Source organism: Carassius auratus, chromosome 22 (assembly GCF_003368295.1).
Source record: "Carassius auratus strain Wakin chromosome 22, ASM336829v1, whole genome shotgun sequence".
Taxonomy (NCBI): Eukaryota; Metazoa; Chordata; class Actinopteri; order Cypriniformes; family Cyprinidae; genus Carassius; species Carassius auratus.
The window spans coordinates 2,680,223-2,701,004 of NC_039264.1; the positions used below are offsets into that span (position 1 = coordinate 2,680,223).

Consider the following 20,782-nt stretch of genomic DNA (forward strand, 5'->3'; position numbering starts at 1 on the left):
CTCACTGAAATACAGACAGATGATGACATAGTGTGGACGTTTGGAAATGACAGGTCTACTATAGCTATAATCAACAGTGACCAAAAGTATACTTGATAATCCTGATATGAGATTCAGAGACAGACTGAAGCTGGATCACCAGACTGGATCTCTGACCATCACCGAAAGCAGAATATTAGACTCTGGACTTTATGAAGTGACCGTCACCAACAGCAGCGATTTAGAGATTAAATACAATTCGATGTTCGATGTTTCTGTCTACGGTGAGTCACAATTAAACTTATTTGTGCTACTAATACACATTTAGGGCAATGCAAAGACTTTTTACACTAACAATAAAGTTTGACTTCTTTATAACCATGACCTTAAGGAAATTTTGGTTTCTCAGTTCATGAATATGAATATGAACTGAGTCTCAGTAAATGCATTCAGTCAGTGACTAATAAAATACTGTTACTTACTGTTAATTTATCCTCACATGTGCTTACATGATTAAACTTATTTCACTGAAGGCTTTAATTATTGTATAACTATAAACTGTGACAAACTCTGTGCACTACAGAAAGGTTTGTTGAGACCGATACAAAAAAGTCAGCGATGGAGGGAGATTCGGTCACTCTACACAGTGGTCGTACTTATCTGAATGATGACTGGATTCAGTGGTGGTTTATAAATAAAGACAATTTAATAGCTGAAATCAATATACCAGAGAGCAGATTCTCTGTGTATGATGATGTTCTTGATGGGAGATTCAGAAACAGACTGAAGCTGGACGATCAAACTGGATCTCTGACCATCACAAACATCACAACTCAACACACTGGAGAATATGAACTAGAGTACAACACTTGGAGCAGGCCTTCTTTTCATCTCAATGTCTACAGTGAGTTAATGATCATTTTCTTGTGTTCTATTAATTATTGCTGATAATAGAAACACATCATATTTAGTTGTTGTTTTATTCTTTTTTCTTTACAATTATTCCACCTAAATTTGTTTAACGTTCTACCGTATATCAGATGTTGTGAAATGCTCTGCTTGAACATCTTCATTCATCCTCATTTCTCTTTATTCTCTCATGTTTCCAGCTCATCTACCTGTTCCTGTCATCAGCAGAAACACTTCACAATGTTCATCATCTTCATCATCTTCATCTTCATCATATTGTTCACTGGTGTGTTCAGTGGTGAATGTGAGTCATGTGACTCTCTCCTGGTACAAAGGAAACAGTTTATTGTCCAGCATCAGTGTGTCTGATTTCAGCATCAGTCTCTCTCTACCTCTGGAGGTGGAATATCAGGAGAAAAACAGCTACAGCTGTGTGATCAACAATCCCATCACAAACCAGACCACACATCTGGACATCAGCAAACTCTGTCAACCATGTTCAGGTACAGCAGAGCTGATATTAGTTGATGTTGGTGCTGATATTAATATTTATTGACAGAGCTGATCTCAGTTTGATGTTTTTATTCCTCAGATTTGGTGAAGCTGTGATCCGATTGGTCCTCTTTGCTCGGGTGGGCGTGGCTACTGTCCTTGTTCGTGACATCAGATCCAGGACTGAATAATATTAAGCACATATGATAATGTGATTTCAGTGATTGACATGTAAATAATTGAATCTCCATTTATTTATAATGGCTTTATATATTCACCTCCTGGTATCAATGTTCATTTCCACTCTAAAAGATGATTTCAAAAACGCTTGATGGCTTGTTAAACCTGTTGTGATCAGATTTTTTCACAGCTAATGTGGTGTGACGTTTGATGCATACTATGTGTGATTCTTTTGTGATGTGATGCCAGTTTAATATACCACAGAATGCTAATAACTGAACATCATCTCAGTCTGTGAATGTTTCTCCTTTCAGCAGTGCATCCGTCAAGGCAAAAGTCTCAGGTAATCAAATGTGATTTTTTCAAAATGAACAATTACATTTACAGTTTACTTAATGTTTTCATTCATTTACACTCATTGTACAACACAAGAAAACATTATAAATGTGATTCACTGGTTTTTGAGTCAAATGGACTTTGCAGTGGTTTTCCTCTCTTTTATCTGTACAGTAACGTGGTTTGATCTGTTAGGTAGATAAAAAGCTTCTGTTGTATGTTAGTATGTGTTAATAGTTTGTGGGTGAAGCGGTTTTTCCCTTCTAGTACGATAACCTCGTGCATGTGCATGCTTTCACTGCGTGATTTAACCTATTATCAGTGCCATTTAAATCACCCTGAAATGACTTTGTCATATTAAATATGATCTTTTATATTTAAACATATATAAAACTTTTGTATTTATATCATTTGATAATGAATATCATGCGAGCGACAGTGCTGTTTTCTAGAATATCAGCATGATTGCAAATGTGATATTGATTTCATGCAACAGGAAGTTAACATCTTCGTATCAGTTCACAGTGAATCCAGTGAACTCCATCTCTGCTGTGAGTTTAACATGCATTTGGGATACGCAACATGTGCCAGTTACACATTATTTCCATATTAGCATAATTTCCAGCATTTTTCTGGAAACAGGTCAGTGTCAAGTCAGTGCAAAGATATACTCTGACTCTGAAATACTTTGTTCAAGTTGGACACTGAAAATGTGTTGGAGCTCTTAATTTTGGACCGCCAAAGTGGGAACCACTGTAGTCTTAGCGCTAGTTTGATAAACCGTTTGTAAGCTTTATAAACACTGAACACATGCAAACATGCTTTTGGCTGAGCTAGGGTGTCCTTGTGTAACTCAGCCACTCTTCTGCTATTAATCTTCAATCAGGCCCAGAATTAATGTGAAAATGTAAGATCAGCAAAAGCTCGTTGATTTTCATGACGATAAAGGAGATGGACATGTGAGCGAAACACTGACTGGGGTAACATCCAGATACATATCAAAGCTTAGTTGTAAGTGTTTTCAGACATTTTAAGCATCACTGTTGTGGGTTTTTCAGAGAACCGATGAAGAACATGTTTCTCAGATTAGTCTTGTTCTGTTTGTGTTTCTGGCGTCTGGATGGTGAGTTTGAAATGTGTTTTTACGGCTTCAGTTCTGGTTAATTATTAAAAGTACTTTAGTAACGCTTCATTAAATCAAGATCTAGTGATTTTAAAGCTTTAATCTGTGATAAACTCTCCAGGTGAGTTGGGTGATATTCTGACACCAGTGTCCGTGATGGAGGGAGATTCATTCATTCTAAACTCTGGTCTTACTAAAATAACGGATGATAGTCTGATTCTGTGGGTGTGTTATCATGAAAACACTTTACTAGCAGAAATCAATAAACGGGCCGACAGCATCTCTGTATATGAAGATGTTCTTGATGGGAGATTCAGAAACAGACTGAAGCTGGACGATCAAACTGGATCTCTGACCATCATGAACATCACAACTAAAGATGCTGGACGTTATCAACTACACATCAACTGTATGAAGAAGGTTTTCTTTCTCACTGTCTATGGTGAGTTATATAATTGTTTCAAATGTTTTATTGTTTAATCGTCACAAAGATACAAGTATTCATCCACACGCCATTTTGCTTCTGCTGTTTTATGATATTATTTGTTTCGAATGTAAGCTTTTGTTTACTAAAACCCTGTTTGTGTTTGTTCTTCAAGTGTTTGGTGATGAAATGAAGTCAGTGTCAGTGACGGAGGGAGATTCAGTCACTCTGAACTCTGGTCTTACTCAAATAAGAGAAGATGATGGTCTGATTCAGTGGTTGTTTAAAGATGTTATAATAGCTTTAATCAGCGAAGTGACTAAAGTCTACACTAATAACGAAGGGAAATTCAGCAACAGACTGAAGCTGGATCATGAAACTGGATCTCTGACCATCACGGACATCAAAATGAAACATTCTGGACGTTATAAACTTCAGATCAACAGTGTGGTCAAGAGTTTCATTCTCACTGTCAATGGTGGTGAATATGTGTTTTACCCGTTTGATTTTTTATTAGAGTCGATATCCTCGGTCTGCCACACTGAGCAGTTGTGCTTGTCTTCCTTTCTGTCTTTCTCCCATTTCACTTCATTTCTACTCTTTATACCATTCTGTATAAATGAAAACAAAAATGCAAAAAATTAAATCTAATGAAATAAAAAATAATAAAATAATGAATTAAAAATAGCAAACTATTTCAGTAAATCACAATAGAGTTATTTAAAGATCATAATCTGTTTTGTGTTTGTTTTCCAGGCATTGCAAATGCACGGATGTCAGTGTCAGTGATGGAGGGAGGTTCAGTCACTCTAAACGCTGGTCTTACTGAAATACAGACTGATGATCTGATTCAGTGGACATTTGGAAATAAAAACACCATAATAGCTGATGTATTGCCTGACAGATTCTCTGTGTATGATGATGTTCTTGATGGGAGATTCAGAAACAGACTGAAGCTGGACGATCAAACTGGATCTCTGACCATCACAAACACCAGAACTGAACATGCTGGACGTTATGAACTACATGCCACACGTATGATGATGATTTTCACTCTTAAAGTCTATGGTGGGTTAAATCTCTGGATTAAATACACCTATTTTATGTTTTAATCCCACAGCATTGAGATTATTAATCCACACCCCATGTTGTTTCTGTTTGTTCTTCAGGTGTTACAGATGCAGTGAAGTCAGTGTCAGTGTTGGAGGGGGATTCAGTCACTCTAAACTCTGATATTACTGGATTAGAGGAAGATGTGATTCAATGGGTGTTCATCAACTCTTTAATAGCTCATATCAATGTAAAGGCTGACCACATTACTATATTTGATTATAATGATGGGAGATTCAGAGACAGACTGAAGCTGGACAAAAAAACTGGATCTCTGACCATCACAGACATCAGAAATGCACACTCTGGGCTTTATGAACTGCAGACCTACAGAGAGGTCAAATACTGGAAATTCAGTCTTACAGTGTATGGTGAGTTTAATTTGTTACAGCTTTATTATTTATTTTAATGAGTACAGCATTTGTGAAATTGCAGAAATTGTTGTTGTTTATTCCTTATTGTCTTTAATATTACCCTTATTTATCTTTATTCTCTGATGTTTTCAAGCTAGTCCACCTGTACCTGTCATTAGCAGAGACTGTTCTTCATCATCAGTATCATCAAAGACCAAATGTTCATTTCTGTGCTCAATGGTGAATGTGGGTCATGTGACTCTCTCCTGGTACAAAGGAAACAGTTTATTGTCCAGCATCAGTGTGTCTGATCTCAGCATCAGTCTCTCTCTACCTCTGGAGGTGGAATATCAGGAGAAAAACAGCTACAGCTGTGTGATCAACAATCCCATCACAAACCAGACCACACATCTGGACATCAGCAAACTCTGTCAACCATGTTCAGGTACAGCAGAGCTGATATTAGTTGATGTTGGTGCTGATATTAACGTTTATTGACTGAGCAGTTTGATGTTTTTATTCCTCAGACTCTGAACACTGTTGTGGGTCTACTGAAGCTGTGTTCCGATTGGTCGTAACTGCTCTGGTGGGCGTGGCTGCTGTGGCTGCTGTTGTTCTTCTGGTTTATGACATCAGATCTGGAAGAGCTGAACAAGATCGAGCATGTTTTCTCACATAAGAAACCTAGATCATGATGTAATTTCTAATATTACCATTTTAATCATTTATTAATCTTAAATGACTTTTTATATTAATCTGCTGGTATTGATTGACAGCTCATTTCCCCATTAGAAGATGATTTGAGAACAAACAGCAACACATTCTCACATTAACGCTCAAAATATTGATAAATATTGAAAATTACCAAGATTGCTTTGCTCACACTTAATATAACATTCTTTTTTATATGTACAATTGAATCTCTCATATTTGATAAGACAGTGATGCTCCTCTACTGGCTGAACACATGAAAGCACATGAAAACATATCTCTCTTTGCCATTTGCAGGGTGAGACGTATTTTTTTAAATCCACTTCGAACTGTTTTATTGATTATAGCCTCTTTCTCTAAGATCTCACTTTACTATAACGTTTTCCATATGTATATCAATAAAATCCATTATCATTCAGACCTTAAAGCCTCATTGATTTATTACATTTGGAATACTAACTTCATTTATGAAAGATTTTTGAAAAACTTTGTTGAATTGACATGAGAAAAGTGTCGGGTCTCGGGGCTAATCACTTGCATTTTGAATATGTGTTGTGTGTTTGGATAGCTCACCGCGTCTGTCTGTTTGATTTGAGTTTCCCCCTGCCCTCCTTGTTTCTCCGTTGTTACCTTAATTGTTTGCCACCTGATCTCCATTTCTTCTCATTTCTTCCCTTAATAATTCGTTCTGTTTCTATGTCCATTGTCAGACTGTTGTAACTCGTACCAATAGCTCTGATCTACTAGCTGGTCTGTGTACTCACCTTGTCGTGTCTTGTCTTCAGGCTTCAGTGTCCTGTTCTCACGAACGCAGTGCCCGGTCTCTGCTGTCAAATGAGCTAAACTGATGAACGTTACTCATCTGCTCTGTCTCATCTGCTTCGACCTCTCATTCTCTCACTCGGGTGCCGGCATTCCTCGACCCTACGAGCTAAACTGTGGAACGTTATTCATCTGCAGAAGAAGGACGGCTCCCTGCGCCCCTGTATTGATTACAGAGGTTTGAATGACATTACAATAAAGAACAGGTACCCCATACCTTTAATGTCTTCTGCTTTTGAATTGTTGCAGGGAGCTCGGGTCTTCAACAAGTTAGATGTGCACAACGCCTACAACTTGGTGCGCATTCAGGAGGGGGATGAGTGGAAGACTGTGTTTAACACCCCTTTGGGACACTACGAGTACTTGGTTCTTCCGTTTGGTCTTACCAATGCTCCAGCCGTTTTCCAGGGACTCGTCAACAGCATGTTGGGTGACATAATTAATCAATTTGTCTTTGTGTATTTGGATGATATCTTGATTTTCTCCCCCTCTCTCCAATTACACATTCAGCATGTCAGACGGGTTCTCCACTGGTTGCTAGAAAACAAGTCTTCAAGGCAGAATATTGCGAATTCCATGCTGAGTCTTTTACATTCCTTTTATCCACGTTATTTTTACAGGAGGGATCAAGCCTGATCCCGCTAAGATAGAAGATGTCGCCCAGTGACCGGTCCCTGATTCCCATAAGGCTCTGCAGCGTTTCCTGGGTTTTGCCAACTTCTACCATCAATACATCAGGAATTTTGGTCAGATTGCTGCACCGGTCACAGCCTTAACCTCCACTAAGGTGTCCTTCAGATGGAACCGGGAGGAGCAGGTAGCCGTTGACATTTTAAAGTCCCGTTTTGTCTCTGCACCTGTTCTGTTGGTACTAGATCCTGAGGCCCAGTTCATTGTCGAGGTTGATGCTTCGGATGTTGGGGTTGGCGCAGTTCTATATCAGCATTCCCTCTGTGACGGGAAGGTCCACCCGTTTGCGTTCTTCTCTCGTTGTCTCAGCCCTGCAGAACATAACTACGACATCGGCAATAGAGAGCTAATGGCGGTACGATTGGCCTTGGGTGAGTGGCGTCACTGGTTGGAGGGGTCGGTGCAGCCCCTCTTGGTCTGGACGGATCACAAGAACCTGGAATACATCCGTTCGGCCAAGAGGCTGGGCGCTCTTCTTTGCCAGATTCAATTTCCCCCTCTGGTACCGGCCGGGATCTAAGAACACCAAATACGATGCCCTCTCTCACCTGTTCGAGGCCCGAGGGAGGGAGTTTGTGGCCGAGGCCATCCTTCCTGAGGGGGTGGTGGTCGGGGCTCTTTCGTGGGGTATCGAGCAACAGGTAGAGGAGGCCGGTCGAGGGGTGCAGGTGCCAGGAGAGTGCCCGGTGGGCAGGTTGCCGGTGCCGGCAGCGCTGTGCATTGAGGTCTTTGAGTGGGGTCACGCATCCAGGTTAGTCTGCCATCCAAGTATTCAGAGAATGTTGTCTGCCATCCGACAACGCTTCTGGTGGCCTGCTATGGCCGCAGATGTTAGACCGTTTGTGTTGGCCTGCCCCACATGTGCCCAATGTAAGCCTGTCAATCGCCCTCCTGATGGTCTATTTAATGCTCTCCCTATCCCTTCCCGCCCTTGGTCACACATCGCCCTTGATTTTTTCCTCTGGGCTTCCACTGTCGAAGGGTAACACTGTGATTCTCACGGTGGTGGATCGCTTTTCCAAAGCAGTTAATTTCATCCCCCTGCCCAAGCTGCCCTCCGCCTGGGAGATCGCCCAACTGGTGGTGGATCACGTCTTCCGTCTCCATGGGTTGCCGGTGGATGTGGTTTCAGATAGGGGTCCCCAGTTCGTCTCCCGGTACTGGAGGGAATTTTGTAGGCAGATTGGGGCCTCTGCGAGTCTGTCTTCAGGTTTTCATCCCCAGACCAATGGGCAGTGTGAGCGGGCCAGCTAGGATCTAGGAAGAATGCTCTGCTGTCTAACATCCAACAATCTGAATTCCTGGTGCCAGCAGCTCTCCTGGGCAGAATACACTCAAAACACCCTTCCTGTGGCCACGTCAGCTATATCTCCTTTTGAGTGTGCCATTGGTTATAACCCACCTCTGTTCCTGTCACAGGAACCAGACACAGTGGTTCCATCCACCCTGGCTTTCGTCCAGCGCTGCCGTCGCACTTGGGAGAAAGTCAGGAGAATTTCGGTCCAAACCTCTGACCGAACCAAGACTGCAGCCGATCGTCGGCGGTCCTCTCCTCCTGCCTATGTGTGTGGTCAGCAGGTTTGGCTTTCTACCAAGGATCTGCCTCTCTGGGTGCCTTCTCGTAAGCTGGCACCCAGATTCATTGGGCCATTCGGCATCACCAAGGTGGTTAGTCCGGTGGCGATCAGGCTCAAGCTTCCTCCTACTCTTGGTCAGGTTCATCCGGTGTTTCATGTTTCTAGGGTCAAGCTGGTGTTCTCTTCCCCCCTTAATCCTGCTTGTAGTTGACCCACCCCCCACCCCCTCATCTTGTGGATGGATCTCCTACCTATACGGTTAAGAGATTACTCGATGAGCGGCGCCGCGGCAGGGGGTTTCACTATCTTGTGGACTGGGAGGGTTATGGTTCAGAGGAGAGGGCCTGGGTGCCGTCCCGTGACATTCTGGACTGCTCGTTGATTGAGGACTTCCATCGGCATCGAGGTAGGCCCCTTCCTGGAGGCGCCAGGTGACTGTCGGGTTCGGGGCTAATCACCTGCCTTTTGGGGTTGTGAATATGTGTTGTGTGTTTGGATGGTTTGACAGCTCACCGTGTCTGTCTGTTTAATTTGAGTTTCCCCCCACCCTCCGTGTTTCTCTGTTGTTACCTTAATTGTACATGCTGGACTTTATGAACTACATGCCACACGTATGATGATGATTTTCACTCTTAAAGTCTATGGTGGGTTAAATCTCTGGATTAGATACACCTATTTTATGTTTTAATCCCACAGCATTGAGATTATTAATCCACACCCCATGTTGTTTCTGTTTGTTCTTCAGGTGTTACAGATGCAGTGAAGTCAGTGTCAGTGTTGGAGGGGGATTCAGTCACTCTAAACTCTGATATTACTGGATTAGAGGAAGATGTGATTCAGTGGGTGTTCATCAACTCTTTAATAGCTCATATCAATGTAAAGGCTGACCACATTACTATATTTGATTATAATGATGGGAGATTCAGAGACAGACTGAAGCTGGACAAAAAAACTGGATCTCTGACCATCACAGACATCAGAATTGCACACTCTGGACTTTATGAACTGCAGACCTACAGAGAGGTCAAATACTGGAAATTCAGTCTTACAGTCTATGGTGAGTTTAATTTGTTACAGCTTTATTATTTATTTTAATGAGTAAAGCATTTGTGAAATTGCAGAAATTGTTGTTGTTTATTCCTTATTGTCTTTAATATTACCCTTATTTATCTTTATTCTCTGATGTTTTCAAGCTAGTCCACCTGTACCTGTCATTAGCAGAGACTGTTCTTCATCATCAGTATCGTCAAAGACCAAATGTTCATTTCTGTGCTCAATGGTGAATGTGGGTCATGTGACTCTCTCCTGGTACAAAGGAAACAGTTTATTGTCCAGCATCAGTGTGTCTGATCTCAGCATCAGTCTCTCTCTACCTCTGGAGGTGGAATATCAGGAGAAAAACAGCTACAGCTGTGTGATCAACAATCCCATCACAAACCAGACCACAAATCTGGTCATCAGCAAACTCTGTCAACCATGTTCAGGTACAGCAGAGCTGATATTAGTTGATGTTGGTTCTGATATTAACGTTTATTGACTGAGCAGTTTGATGTTTTTATTCCTCAGACTCTGAACACTGTTGTGGTTCTACTGAAGCTGTGTTCCGATTGGTCGTAACTGCTCTGGTGGGCGTGGCTGCTGTGGCTGCTATTGTTCTTCTGGTTTATGACATCAGATCCAGAAGAGCTGAACAAGATCGAGCACATTTTCTCACATAAGAAACCTAGATCATGATGTAATTTCTAATATTACCATTTTAATCATTTATTAATCTTAAATGACTTTTTATATTAATCTGCTGGTATTGATTGACAGCTCATTTCCCCATTAGAAGATGATTTGAGAACAAACAGCAACACATTCTCACATTAACGTTCAAAATATTGATAAATATTGAAAATTACCAAGATTGCTTTGCTCACACTTAATATAACATGCTTTTTTATATGTACAATTGAATCTCTCATATTTGATAAGACAGTGATGCTCCTCTACTGGCTGAACACATGAAAGCACATGAAAACATATCTCTCTTTGCCATTTGCAGGGTGAGACGTATTTTTTTAAATCCACTTCGAACTGTTTTATTGATTATAGCCTCTTTCTCTAAGATCTCACTTTACTATAACGTTTTCCATATGTATATCAATAAAATCCATTATCATTCAGACCTTAAAGCCTCATTGATTTATTACATTTGGAATACTAACTTTATTTATAAAAGATTTTTGAAAAACACCCAAACAAACCTTTGTTGAATTGGCATGAGAAAAGTGTCGGGTCTCGGGGCTAATCACTTGCATTTTGAATATGTGTTGTGTGTTTGGATAGCTCACCGCGTCTGTCTGTTTGATTTGAGTTTCCCCCTGCCCTCCTTGTTTCTCCGTTGTTACCTTAATTGTTTGCCACCTGATCTCCATTTCTTCTCATTTCTTCCCTTAATAATTCCCTGTGTTTCTCTGTCCATTGTCAGACTGTTGTAACTCGTACCAATAGCTCTGATCTACTAGCTGGTCTGTGTACTCACCTTGTCGTGTCTTGTCTTCAGGCTTCAGTGTCCTGTTCTCACGAACGCAGTGCCCGGTCTCTGCTGTCAAATGAGCTAAACTGATGAACGTTACTCATCTGCTCTGTCTCATCTGCTTCGACCTCTCATTCTCTCACTCGGGTGCCGGCATTCCTCGACCCTACGAGCTAAACTGTGGAACGTTACTCATCTGCAGAAGAAGGACGGCTCCCTGCACCCCTGTATTGATTACAGAGGTTTGAATGACATTACAATAAAGAACAGGTACCCCCTACCTTTAATGTCTTCTGCTTTTGAATTGTTGCAGGGAGCTCGGGTCTTCAACAAGTTAGATGTGCACAACGCCTACAACTTGGTGCGCATTCAGGAGGGGGATGAGTGGAAGACTGTGTTTAACACCCCTTTGGGACACTACGAGTACTTGGTTCTTCCGTTTGGTCTCACCAATGCTCCAGCCTTTTTCCAGGGACTCGTCAACAGCATGTTGGGTGACATAATTAATCAATTTGTCTTTGTGTATTTGGATGCTATCTTGATTTTCGCCCCCTCTCTCCAATTACACATTCAGCATGTCAGACGGGTTCTCCACCGGTTGCTAGAAAACAAGTCTTCAAGGCAGAATATTGCGAATTCCATGCTGAGTCTTTTACATTCTATTTATCCACGTTATTTTTACAGGAGGGATCAAGCCTGATCCCGCTAAGATAGAAGATGTCGCCCAGTGACCGGTCCCTGATTCCCATAAGGCTCTGCAGCGTTTCCTGGGTTTTGCCAACTTCTACCATCAATACATCAGGAATTTTGGTCAGATTGCTGCACCGGTCACAGCCTTAACCTCCACTAAGGTGTCCTTCAGATGGAACCGGGAGGCGCAGGTAGCCTTTGACATTTTAAAGTCCCGTTTTGTCTCTGCACCTGTTCTGTTGGTACCAGATCCTGAGGCCCAGTTCATTGTCGAGGTTGATGCTTCGGATGTTGGGGTTGGCGCAGTTCTATATCAGCATTCCCTCTGTGACAGGAAGGTCCACCCGTTTGCGTTCTTCTCTCGTCATCTCAGCCCTGCAGAACATAACTACGAAATCGGCAATAGAGAGCTAATGGCGGTACGATTGGCCTTGGGTGAGTGGCGTCACTGGTTGGAGGGGTCGGTGCAGCCCCTCTTGGTCTGGACGGATCACAAGAACCTGGAATACATCCGTTCGGCCAAGAGGCTGGGCGCTCTTCTTTTGCCGCTTCAACTTCCCCCTCTGGTACCGGCCGGGATCTAAGAACACCAAATACGATGCCCTCTCTCGCCTGTTCGAGGCCCGAGGGAGGGAGTTTGTGGCCGAGGCCATCCTTCCTGAGGGGGTGGTGGTCGGGGCTCTTTCGTGGGGTATCGAGCAACAGGTAGAGGAGGCCGGTCGAGGGGTGCAGGTGCCAGGAGAGTGCCCGGTGGGCAGGTTGCCGGTGCCGGCAGCGCTGTGCATTGAGGTCTTTGAGTGGGGTCACGCATCCAGGTTAGTCTGCCATCCAAGTATTCAGAGAATGTTGTCTGCCATCCGACAACGCTTCTGGTGGCCTGCTATGGCCGCAGATGTTAGACCGTTTGTGTTGGCCTGCCCCACATGTGCCCAATGTAAGCCTGTCAATCGCCCTCCTGATGGTCTATTTAATGCTCTCCCTATCCCTTCCCGCCCTTGGTCACACATCGCCCTTGATTTTTTCCTCTGGGCTTCCACTGTCGAAGGGTAACACTGTGATTCTCACGGTGGTGGATCGCTTTTCCAAAGCAGTTAATTTCATCCCCCTGCCCAAGCTGCCCTCCGCCTGGGAGATCGCCCAACTGGTGGTGGATCACGTCATCCGTTCTACATGGGTTGCCGGTGGATGTGGTTTCAGATAGGGGTCCCCAGTTCGTCTCCCGATACTGGAGGGAATTTTGTAGGCAGATTGGGGCCTCTGCGAGTCTGTCTTCAGGTTTTCATCCCCAGACCAATGGGCAGTGTGAGCGGGCCAGCTAGGATCTAGGAAGAATGCTCTGCTGTCTAACATCCAACAATCTGAGTTCCTGGTGCCAGCAGCTCTCCTGGGCAGAATACGCTCATAACACCCTTCCTGTGGCCACATCAGCTATATCTCCTTTTGAGTGTGCCGTTGGTTATAACCCACCTCTGTTCCTGTCACAGGAACCAGACACAGTGGTTCCATTCACCCTGGCTTTCGTCCAGCGCTGCCGTCGCACTTGGGAGAAAGTCAGGAGAATTTCGGTCCAAACCTCTGACCGAACCAAGACTGCAGCCGATCGTCGGCGGTCCTCTCCTCCTGCCTATGTGTGTGGTCAGCAGGTTTGGCTTTCTACCAAGGATCTGCCTCTCTGGGTGCCTTCTCGTAAGCTGGCACCGAGATTCATTGGGATCACCAAGGTGGTTAGTCCGGTGGCGATCAGGCTCAAGCTTCCTCCTACTCTTGGTCAGGTTCATCCGGTGTTTCATGTTTCTAGGGTCAAGCTGGTGTTCTCTTCCCCCCTTAATCCTGCTTGTAGTTGCCCCACCCCAAACCCCCTCATGTTGTGGATGGATCGCCTACCTATACGGTTAAGAGATTACTCGATGAGCGGCGCCGCGGCAGGGGGTTTCACTATCTTGTGGACTGGGAGGGTTATGGTTCAGAGGAGAGGGCCTGGGTGCCGTCCGGTGACATTCTGGACTGCTCGTTGATTGAGGACTTCCATCGGCATCGAGGTAGGCCCCTTCCTGGAGGCACCAGGTGACTGTCGGGTTCGGGGCTAATCACTTGCCTTTTGGGGTTGTGAATATGTGTTGTGTGTTTGGATGGTTTGACAGCTCACCGTGTCTGTCTGTTTAATTTGAGTTTCCCCCCACCCTCCGTGTTTCTCTGTTGTTACCTTAATTGTTTGCCACCTGATCTCCATTTCTTCTAATTTCTAACCCTTTATAATTCCTTGTGTTTTTCTGTTCATTGTCAGACTGTTGTTACTCATACCAATAGCTCCGATCTACTAACTGGTCTGTGTACTCACCTTGTCATGTCTTGTCTTCAGGCCCCAGTGTCCTGTTCTCACGAACGCAGTGCTCCTAGAATCTTCCAGCTCTCATTCCTCCGGTCTCGGCTGTCGAACGAGCTAAACTGATGAACATTATTCATCTGCTCTGTCTCATCTGCTTTGACCTCTCATTCTCTTACTCGGGTGCTGGCATTCCTTGACCCTACAAGCTAAACTGTGGAATGTTACTCATCTGCTCTGTCTCATCTGCTTAAATAAAGCACAGTGTAAATCTGCAACTGAATCCAGCCTGTTTCTCCTGACAAAAAGAGAACCCTGTTTGAAAAGTAATAGTGCAGTGGTTCCCAACCTTTTTCAGCTCGCGACCCACACAACCACACACATATGTTTGCGCGGCACACTTCAAAAAAATTTACTGACCCCACTATTGTTTGGTTAATAATTAAGTACTCAGAAGCTAGATTGTTAACTGTTTTTATTGAATGAACTAGGGCTGTGCGATATGGACAAAAAAAATAAATAAATAACTATCGCGATTTCTTTGATCAATTTTGCGATTGTGACAAACAACCAATATGCTTTTACAGTCATAAATGCATTCAGGATTAATTTGAAACATATTCCCAAAAGAAAACCAATTAGAGCTTTATCAAAAAATTGTAACGCCTCTAGAACAGACATAAGTCAAAATTATCACTGTAGAAAAGATGTAACAAAATGTGTAGACTTATGGCAACAAAAAAAAATCCCCTGCCTCAGATGTTTGCAGTGTGTATACAGTATGTGTATGCGGTCAGCAGTGAGAGCGCATAAATATAACGCAAAAGCACATTAAAATAATGCATGAGCGTGAATCTCTCTGTCCGCACGCAGATTTCCTTTGAGGTCAGGGCCGCGGAAAATCGTGCTATAAAGCGATTTAGAAATCGCGCATGCTCAAATCGTGATTTTATGACGATTCCTATTAATCGCACAGCCCTAGAATGGACTGAAAATGAACAGTTCTTCTACACATTAGTTTAGACACCATAATTTCATGAATGAGCAGACAGAGAGGGTAATGTCATCTGTTCATCTCTCTGAGAAATCGGAGCAAGATAAGTCTGTGCTGACTCGCTTAAACTGCAAGTGTGTCTGTTTTTACTGCTTAGATCCAGGTCACCTGATTTCCACCTGAAAAATGCAACAGTACAGCTATTTCTCATGCTGGTTCTGTCTCTGAACACTCATTTCCATAGCTCTAGGATGTTGGCTACCAACGCTTCCTGTTAACTGGCTCTGGGTCTCTTTTAGCTGACTCACTTGGCCGACCAGTATCAATCCTGTGAGATACAGGGGCAGCTAAGTCCTTTATCTTAGCTAATACATTACCTTACCTAGGGGTGGTCAACTCTGGTCCTGAAGAGCCGCAGCCTTGCAGATTTCAGCTCCAAACCTAATTAAAATTCACCTGCCTCTAGCTTTCTAGTAACCCTTCAGGCCTTGGATAACTTATTCAGGGGGGTGTTGGATTAGGGTTGAAGCAAAACTATACAGGACCGACGTTCGCCATCCCTGGGATATAGTCAATATCCAACAGGTTTTAAATAAAATGTAACATTGGTAAAATCAACTTCAACCATACCCCATATTTTATTTAAAATTATTAGATTATTTCCTTCATTTTAATCGAAAAAAACAACAAAAAAACCTTTGATGTGATATGATTTGTGTAAAGAGACACTCTGTAAAAGAAAACTCCTGCATAGTTTCCACTGCGACATATTAATCGATAATCTTTTATGTCCAAAGAAAAAACAAACCTACTGGTTTGGACTGACACAAGGGGGAGTAAATGATGACCAAATATTTGTTTGTTTATGTATTTGTTTATTTAGACCTATCCCTTTAACCTTTTTCTTTGGACAGGTTATGATGACTGTAATGAAACACAAAGATCATGTCATATCACCAAGATTATTTTTTATTCATAGAAACAGGCGGAAATAATACAATAATAATAAATAAAAAATGATTTTACAAGAACTTCTGAGCTGGATTGTAATGGTACTTACAAGACATAACATCAAAAACTTTTAACTATAACATATTTGACATTTGATTCAAGTAAAAAAAAAAAACAGGACTTTTTATGTGATATATCCTTATTAACTGAAACAAAATCTATCACAACGTTCATAACAAGATTTTTTGTTTACCTCTCAAGTCTAAAAGCCAAACGGCAATGAGACAAACTGTTCCTGTTTTGTCAAATCTAGTATTACAGTTTGAAAAAGTTTGCTCAGATGGACGATTCTCTTATGTTTTTATATTTCAGTAAACCTTCAGATTGTGTTAACTTTTTTACCGAAGCTGTGATTTGATTGGTTGAAGATAGTGGCGTTAAAACATACTTGGACACCTAAAACAAATTAAAATTTCACTTGATTAGAAAACACAATATCAAACCAAATTGTATCTGTGGACAAATGATTAACAATACTTTCTCAGAATAAACTTTTCTGAGATTTTGTATTTTACACTTTCTTTCAACAACTAATTATTCTCAAGGTAAATGGAAAATTACATTTTTAGTGAAGTCTTGAATACCAGAAACAGCATGTAATGATTATGAGTCCAATCAGTCCTGCAAACATGAAGGAAAAAACTAAAAAGAAAAAGAGAAACAGTACACAGATTACAGTAATAAATACTTTAAAGTGTAGCAAAGCATTGCTGATTCATATGTTTTCCTGTTGCCTTTAAATGAAGTAACATGTTCATGGATTTATGTATATCATAATATTTACTTACAAGTTTTTACAATATCACGAATTTGAAGAGATTTCTGTCCGATTTTCTTGGGAGGTGCTTGTTCTGAAATATTACAATAAGAGAAGTCTAAAATGTGTAATTAACTTTTACCATAAAAATCAAAAGCTTGTAACAGTGTGACACATGCTGCATACAGATTTGATCACAATCTGTTTGATGTACAGTATGAAGGACGTAGTGAACATTGGTGAACATCAATCAGGATGCAAGAATTGATCATTTTATCTTCTATAGTGTATCATACTTCACATCAGCCGACAGATTTGTCACTAAGCAACTGAAAAAAGTCTCTAAAGGGTTGGGGAAGTTGCTAAATCTAGCAAAAAAAAAAAAACTCACTAAATTGGCCGAACAAACAATATGTGTAGTCTGAAGCTGGCTTAACATGTACCTGTCTGCTGTTTGAAGCAGAGTATTTGTCCATTTTATCAGAAGTACTTTACAGGAGTTTTACACAGGAGGAAATGTAATGGATAGATTAGGCCATAATTTATGGATGTCAAAGCTTTACAGCTCTAGATTCTACGTTTGCACCTGGCCTCATAAATATTTTTATAGTTTATCCAAAGACTTTATATGAAGATAAATGGTGCACTCCTATTATTTGTGAATGGGAGAAAGTGCAACCCCAATAGTAATAGTAAGTTTATTGGTTGGTCTAACATGAAAAACAAGATTTTGAATGCAAGGAACAAGTTTTACGAGATTGATGTTGATGTCAGATTTCATTAGTATTTTCAAATATGAAATTTAAGAGTTCAATCAAAAAGATCAAAAAGATAGGAGCTGCTTTTATGATGCCCAAGAGGCACTTCAGAGACAGCGCTTGTCTTAAATGGACTTTGGCTTAGCTGAGACATTTGTAATAATAAACATGGCCCAAGATTAGATAATGATTGATTTTCTATTGCATGAACCATTAAGGTCCCGAAACTAATTCAGAGATGACATTGTTTGTCCAGTAAATTAATTGATTACATGCAGAACAAAATTGAAACAAAAAGCATATACTGTTACAACCCTGCATTAATACTCTTCGGAATCAGTCAAACATTTCCTTGTATTCAACTGCAGCAATATTCTGATGCCTTCGCATTACAAGGAATTCCTGAAAAGTAATTTGTTTTCTTATTTTTATGAGTCTCGCTTGCTAACTTTCTGCGCAAGGGTGCCCTCTGGGATCAAGTATGAAAAAACGAATTACACATGAGAGTTTAATACTGGGTACTTTTCATTGAATGCATTATGTTTATCACCAGTGTTGGGGAAAGTTACTTTCAAAGTAATGCATTACAATATTGCATTACTCCCTAAAAAAGGAACTACTATGTTACTTTTTATGTAAAGTAATGCGTTACATTACTTTTGCGTTACTTACACGTTACTTTTTGCTTATTAGTATGGTTGAACTGGATCATCAAAGGTCAGCAGCAAATACATTAGTTAATCAAATTATATTAGATACATTTGTGTTATTTAACATGTTTAATTATTGCAGGTTTGTGTAATATTCTGAGTTTGCATTTCACTGATTTAATTCATTTTGATAAATACTAAATCAGTTTTTTTGCGTGTGGGATGAATTAATGCACATTCACATTTAGTGTAGAACTATATCATGTTGACAAAGCGCACACAGCGCCTCTGTACATCCGATTTCTCCCGATATGGGGACAGGAGAATTGTCAGTCAATAAATGGCAATACAAAAAAACTTTTTTGAAATAGTAACTCAGATATTTACTTGTAAATTGAAACGTAGAGCATTATTTTACTAGTTACTTTAAAAAAGTAATCTGGTTACATAAGTAGCGTTACTTGTAAAGTGTTACCCCGAACACTGGTTATCACAATATATTGCGACACTCCTAACTTTGTATTTAAATATCACGATTATCGTCAGTACTGGTATATTGTGACACCCCTGATATGATGTCATTAAAATCGTTGATCAAAGAGTTTTGTTTTCACTAACGTGTTTTGTTTATTCTGTGTCCTCAGCAGAAAAGCTGTGTACTTAATCAGAAAGGGTGCAATTCAACCGCAGTAAAATTTGGTAGTAGTTCCACATTTTACTGAAAAGATGGATATGATTTATTTAAGAATTATCCATACTATAGTATTTGATAGGAGTCTAAATCATTTCAACACAGAGACTTCTCTTCTTTATTCCTGTTCAAAAGCATTTTAAATGTTTATTTTAGTTAACATTTTACAGTAGAAAATGGTACATCTGGAAAACTCGGTCTGGAATAGCAAATAAAAACAGTCTATCAAGTAAAACTGGGACAATTTCTTGGTATCTCGGATTTTGTTCTGCATATGGATTTCAGCTAAAAGCGTGCGCTCCTCTCCAAACATCCACTGTATTTTATCACCTTTCTGTATTTCAGTCTCACCAGTACGCAGAGCAACATTTTCTCCCTCTTTCACTGAAACTACTTTGACTTTATCTGTCTCGGCACCAAATGCATCTGGGGAACAAACAAAAACAGTTCTGAAATCATTCACTATGTGTCAGGTGTTGGCTCACTAAAACAAGTATCAGATCAAATCTTCAGGCAGGCATTTTATTAAGCAAAAACAAAACACTCAGGAGTACTCAGAACGAAGCAGGATAAAAACAAACCAAATACAGATGTAAGAACAGACAAAGAAAGACTGAAACTGTGGGCTAAAACCTGTTTTCAGTCAATGGTATGAGCTTTTGTTCTACAAATCATTGTCAATATTTGCCTTCCAAACAGGGGCGGATCTACCGGGGTTGCCTAAAAGAAAGCCGAACTCCCGAACTGATTCAAATGATTTGCGATCCCCAATCTGACTCAAATGGTTCGCGAACCGGCTTTGAACTCCCAAACTGACTCAAATTATTTGCGAACCCGCTACGAACTCCCGAACTGGACTCCCGGACTGTATGACTGGCTATTGGGGTTGGGACCACGTATGTCATGCCCACCGACAGACCAACAGCAGCCATGCATGAAAAAAATTCCCAACATGAATGAGTGGATCTCACAAAAGCATCCATGTTAATGGATTCCAGTTGCATTCCAGGAGCATTGCGTCTGCAGCAGTGCAGCGATCGTTTACGTACCAAGTAGCAGACTGTAAACGCGTCCTGTGTGAAAGCACATCGAGTCCGTGCTGCTTCTGCACCACATACATAACGCACACGGACTGCATACACACTGCAGATGGAGTATGTGCGAAACAGGCATGAGCAGAGCCATAGCTGGGGTCAGCGGGGACCCGGTGAAGGTGCTATTGTGCTAATTTTTGGTTTGACTGTTTAATCTACAAAGTAGTCAAGGGCAGTGAGTGATTTTCATTTTAATTTTCTTGGATTAACATTACAGCAGCCAGTAGCTAAATTAGGCGCTGTCACTTTAAGAGACGATGAACGCATCCAATATAATACACATCCAATTTTTTCCTCAACTGTTTACTTTCACTTAAGAAATAATTGACAGTTTTTTCGAGCATAATTTCCAAGGTGGATATTTTGACATATTTTGTGTGTATTTGTCGAAACTAGAGCAAAAATAAGCAAATTCGATGTTCAAGTGTCTTAATCAAAACACTTGAAAACTTTTGCGTCTCGAGACGCCTTTCTCTGCGTGATTCCTGAACACCAGAACACCGCGAGTACCGAATTGGGCTCTTTCACATCTTTTTGTTTGTTCAAAATGCGATTTGTATTTGTTCGTTCAGGTGCAAGAGGGACTT

The 20,782-nt window shown here is 41.2% G+C and overlaps 3 long non-coding RNA genes across 3 annotated transcripts; 2 read left to right on the forward strand and 1 right to left on the reverse strand.

Moving 5' to 3' along the window:
- The first annotated feature begins 1,330 nt into the window (after positions 1-1,330).
- Positions 1,331-2,035, forward strand: LOC113039389 (uncharacterized). The gene is made up of 2 exons (XR_003274978.1): positions 1,331-1,391; positions 1,481-2,035. It is a non-coding gene; the product is annotated as an uncharacterized LOC113039389 (long non-coding RNA).
- Positions 2,036-5,400: 3,365 nt separating this feature from the next.
- Positions 5,401-10,036, forward strand: LOC113039391 (uncharacterized). The gene is made up of 5 exons (XR_003274981.1): positions 5,401-5,602; positions 5,845-5,915; positions 6,403-9,350; positions 9,452-9,763; positions 9,900-10,036. It is a non-coding gene; the product is annotated as an uncharacterized LOC113039391 (long non-coding RNA).
- Positions 10,037-16,583: 6,547 nt separating this feature from the next.
- LOC113039387 (uncharacterized) lies at positions 16,584-17,101 on the reverse strand. Its single transcript, XR_003274975.1, has 3 exons — positions 17,034-17,101; positions 16,807-16,887; positions 16,584-16,641 (listed from the first exon to the last, which is right to left on the reverse strand). It is a non-coding gene; the product is annotated as an uncharacterized LOC113039387 (long non-coding RNA).
- Positions 17,102-20,782: the final 3,681 nt, after the last annotated feature.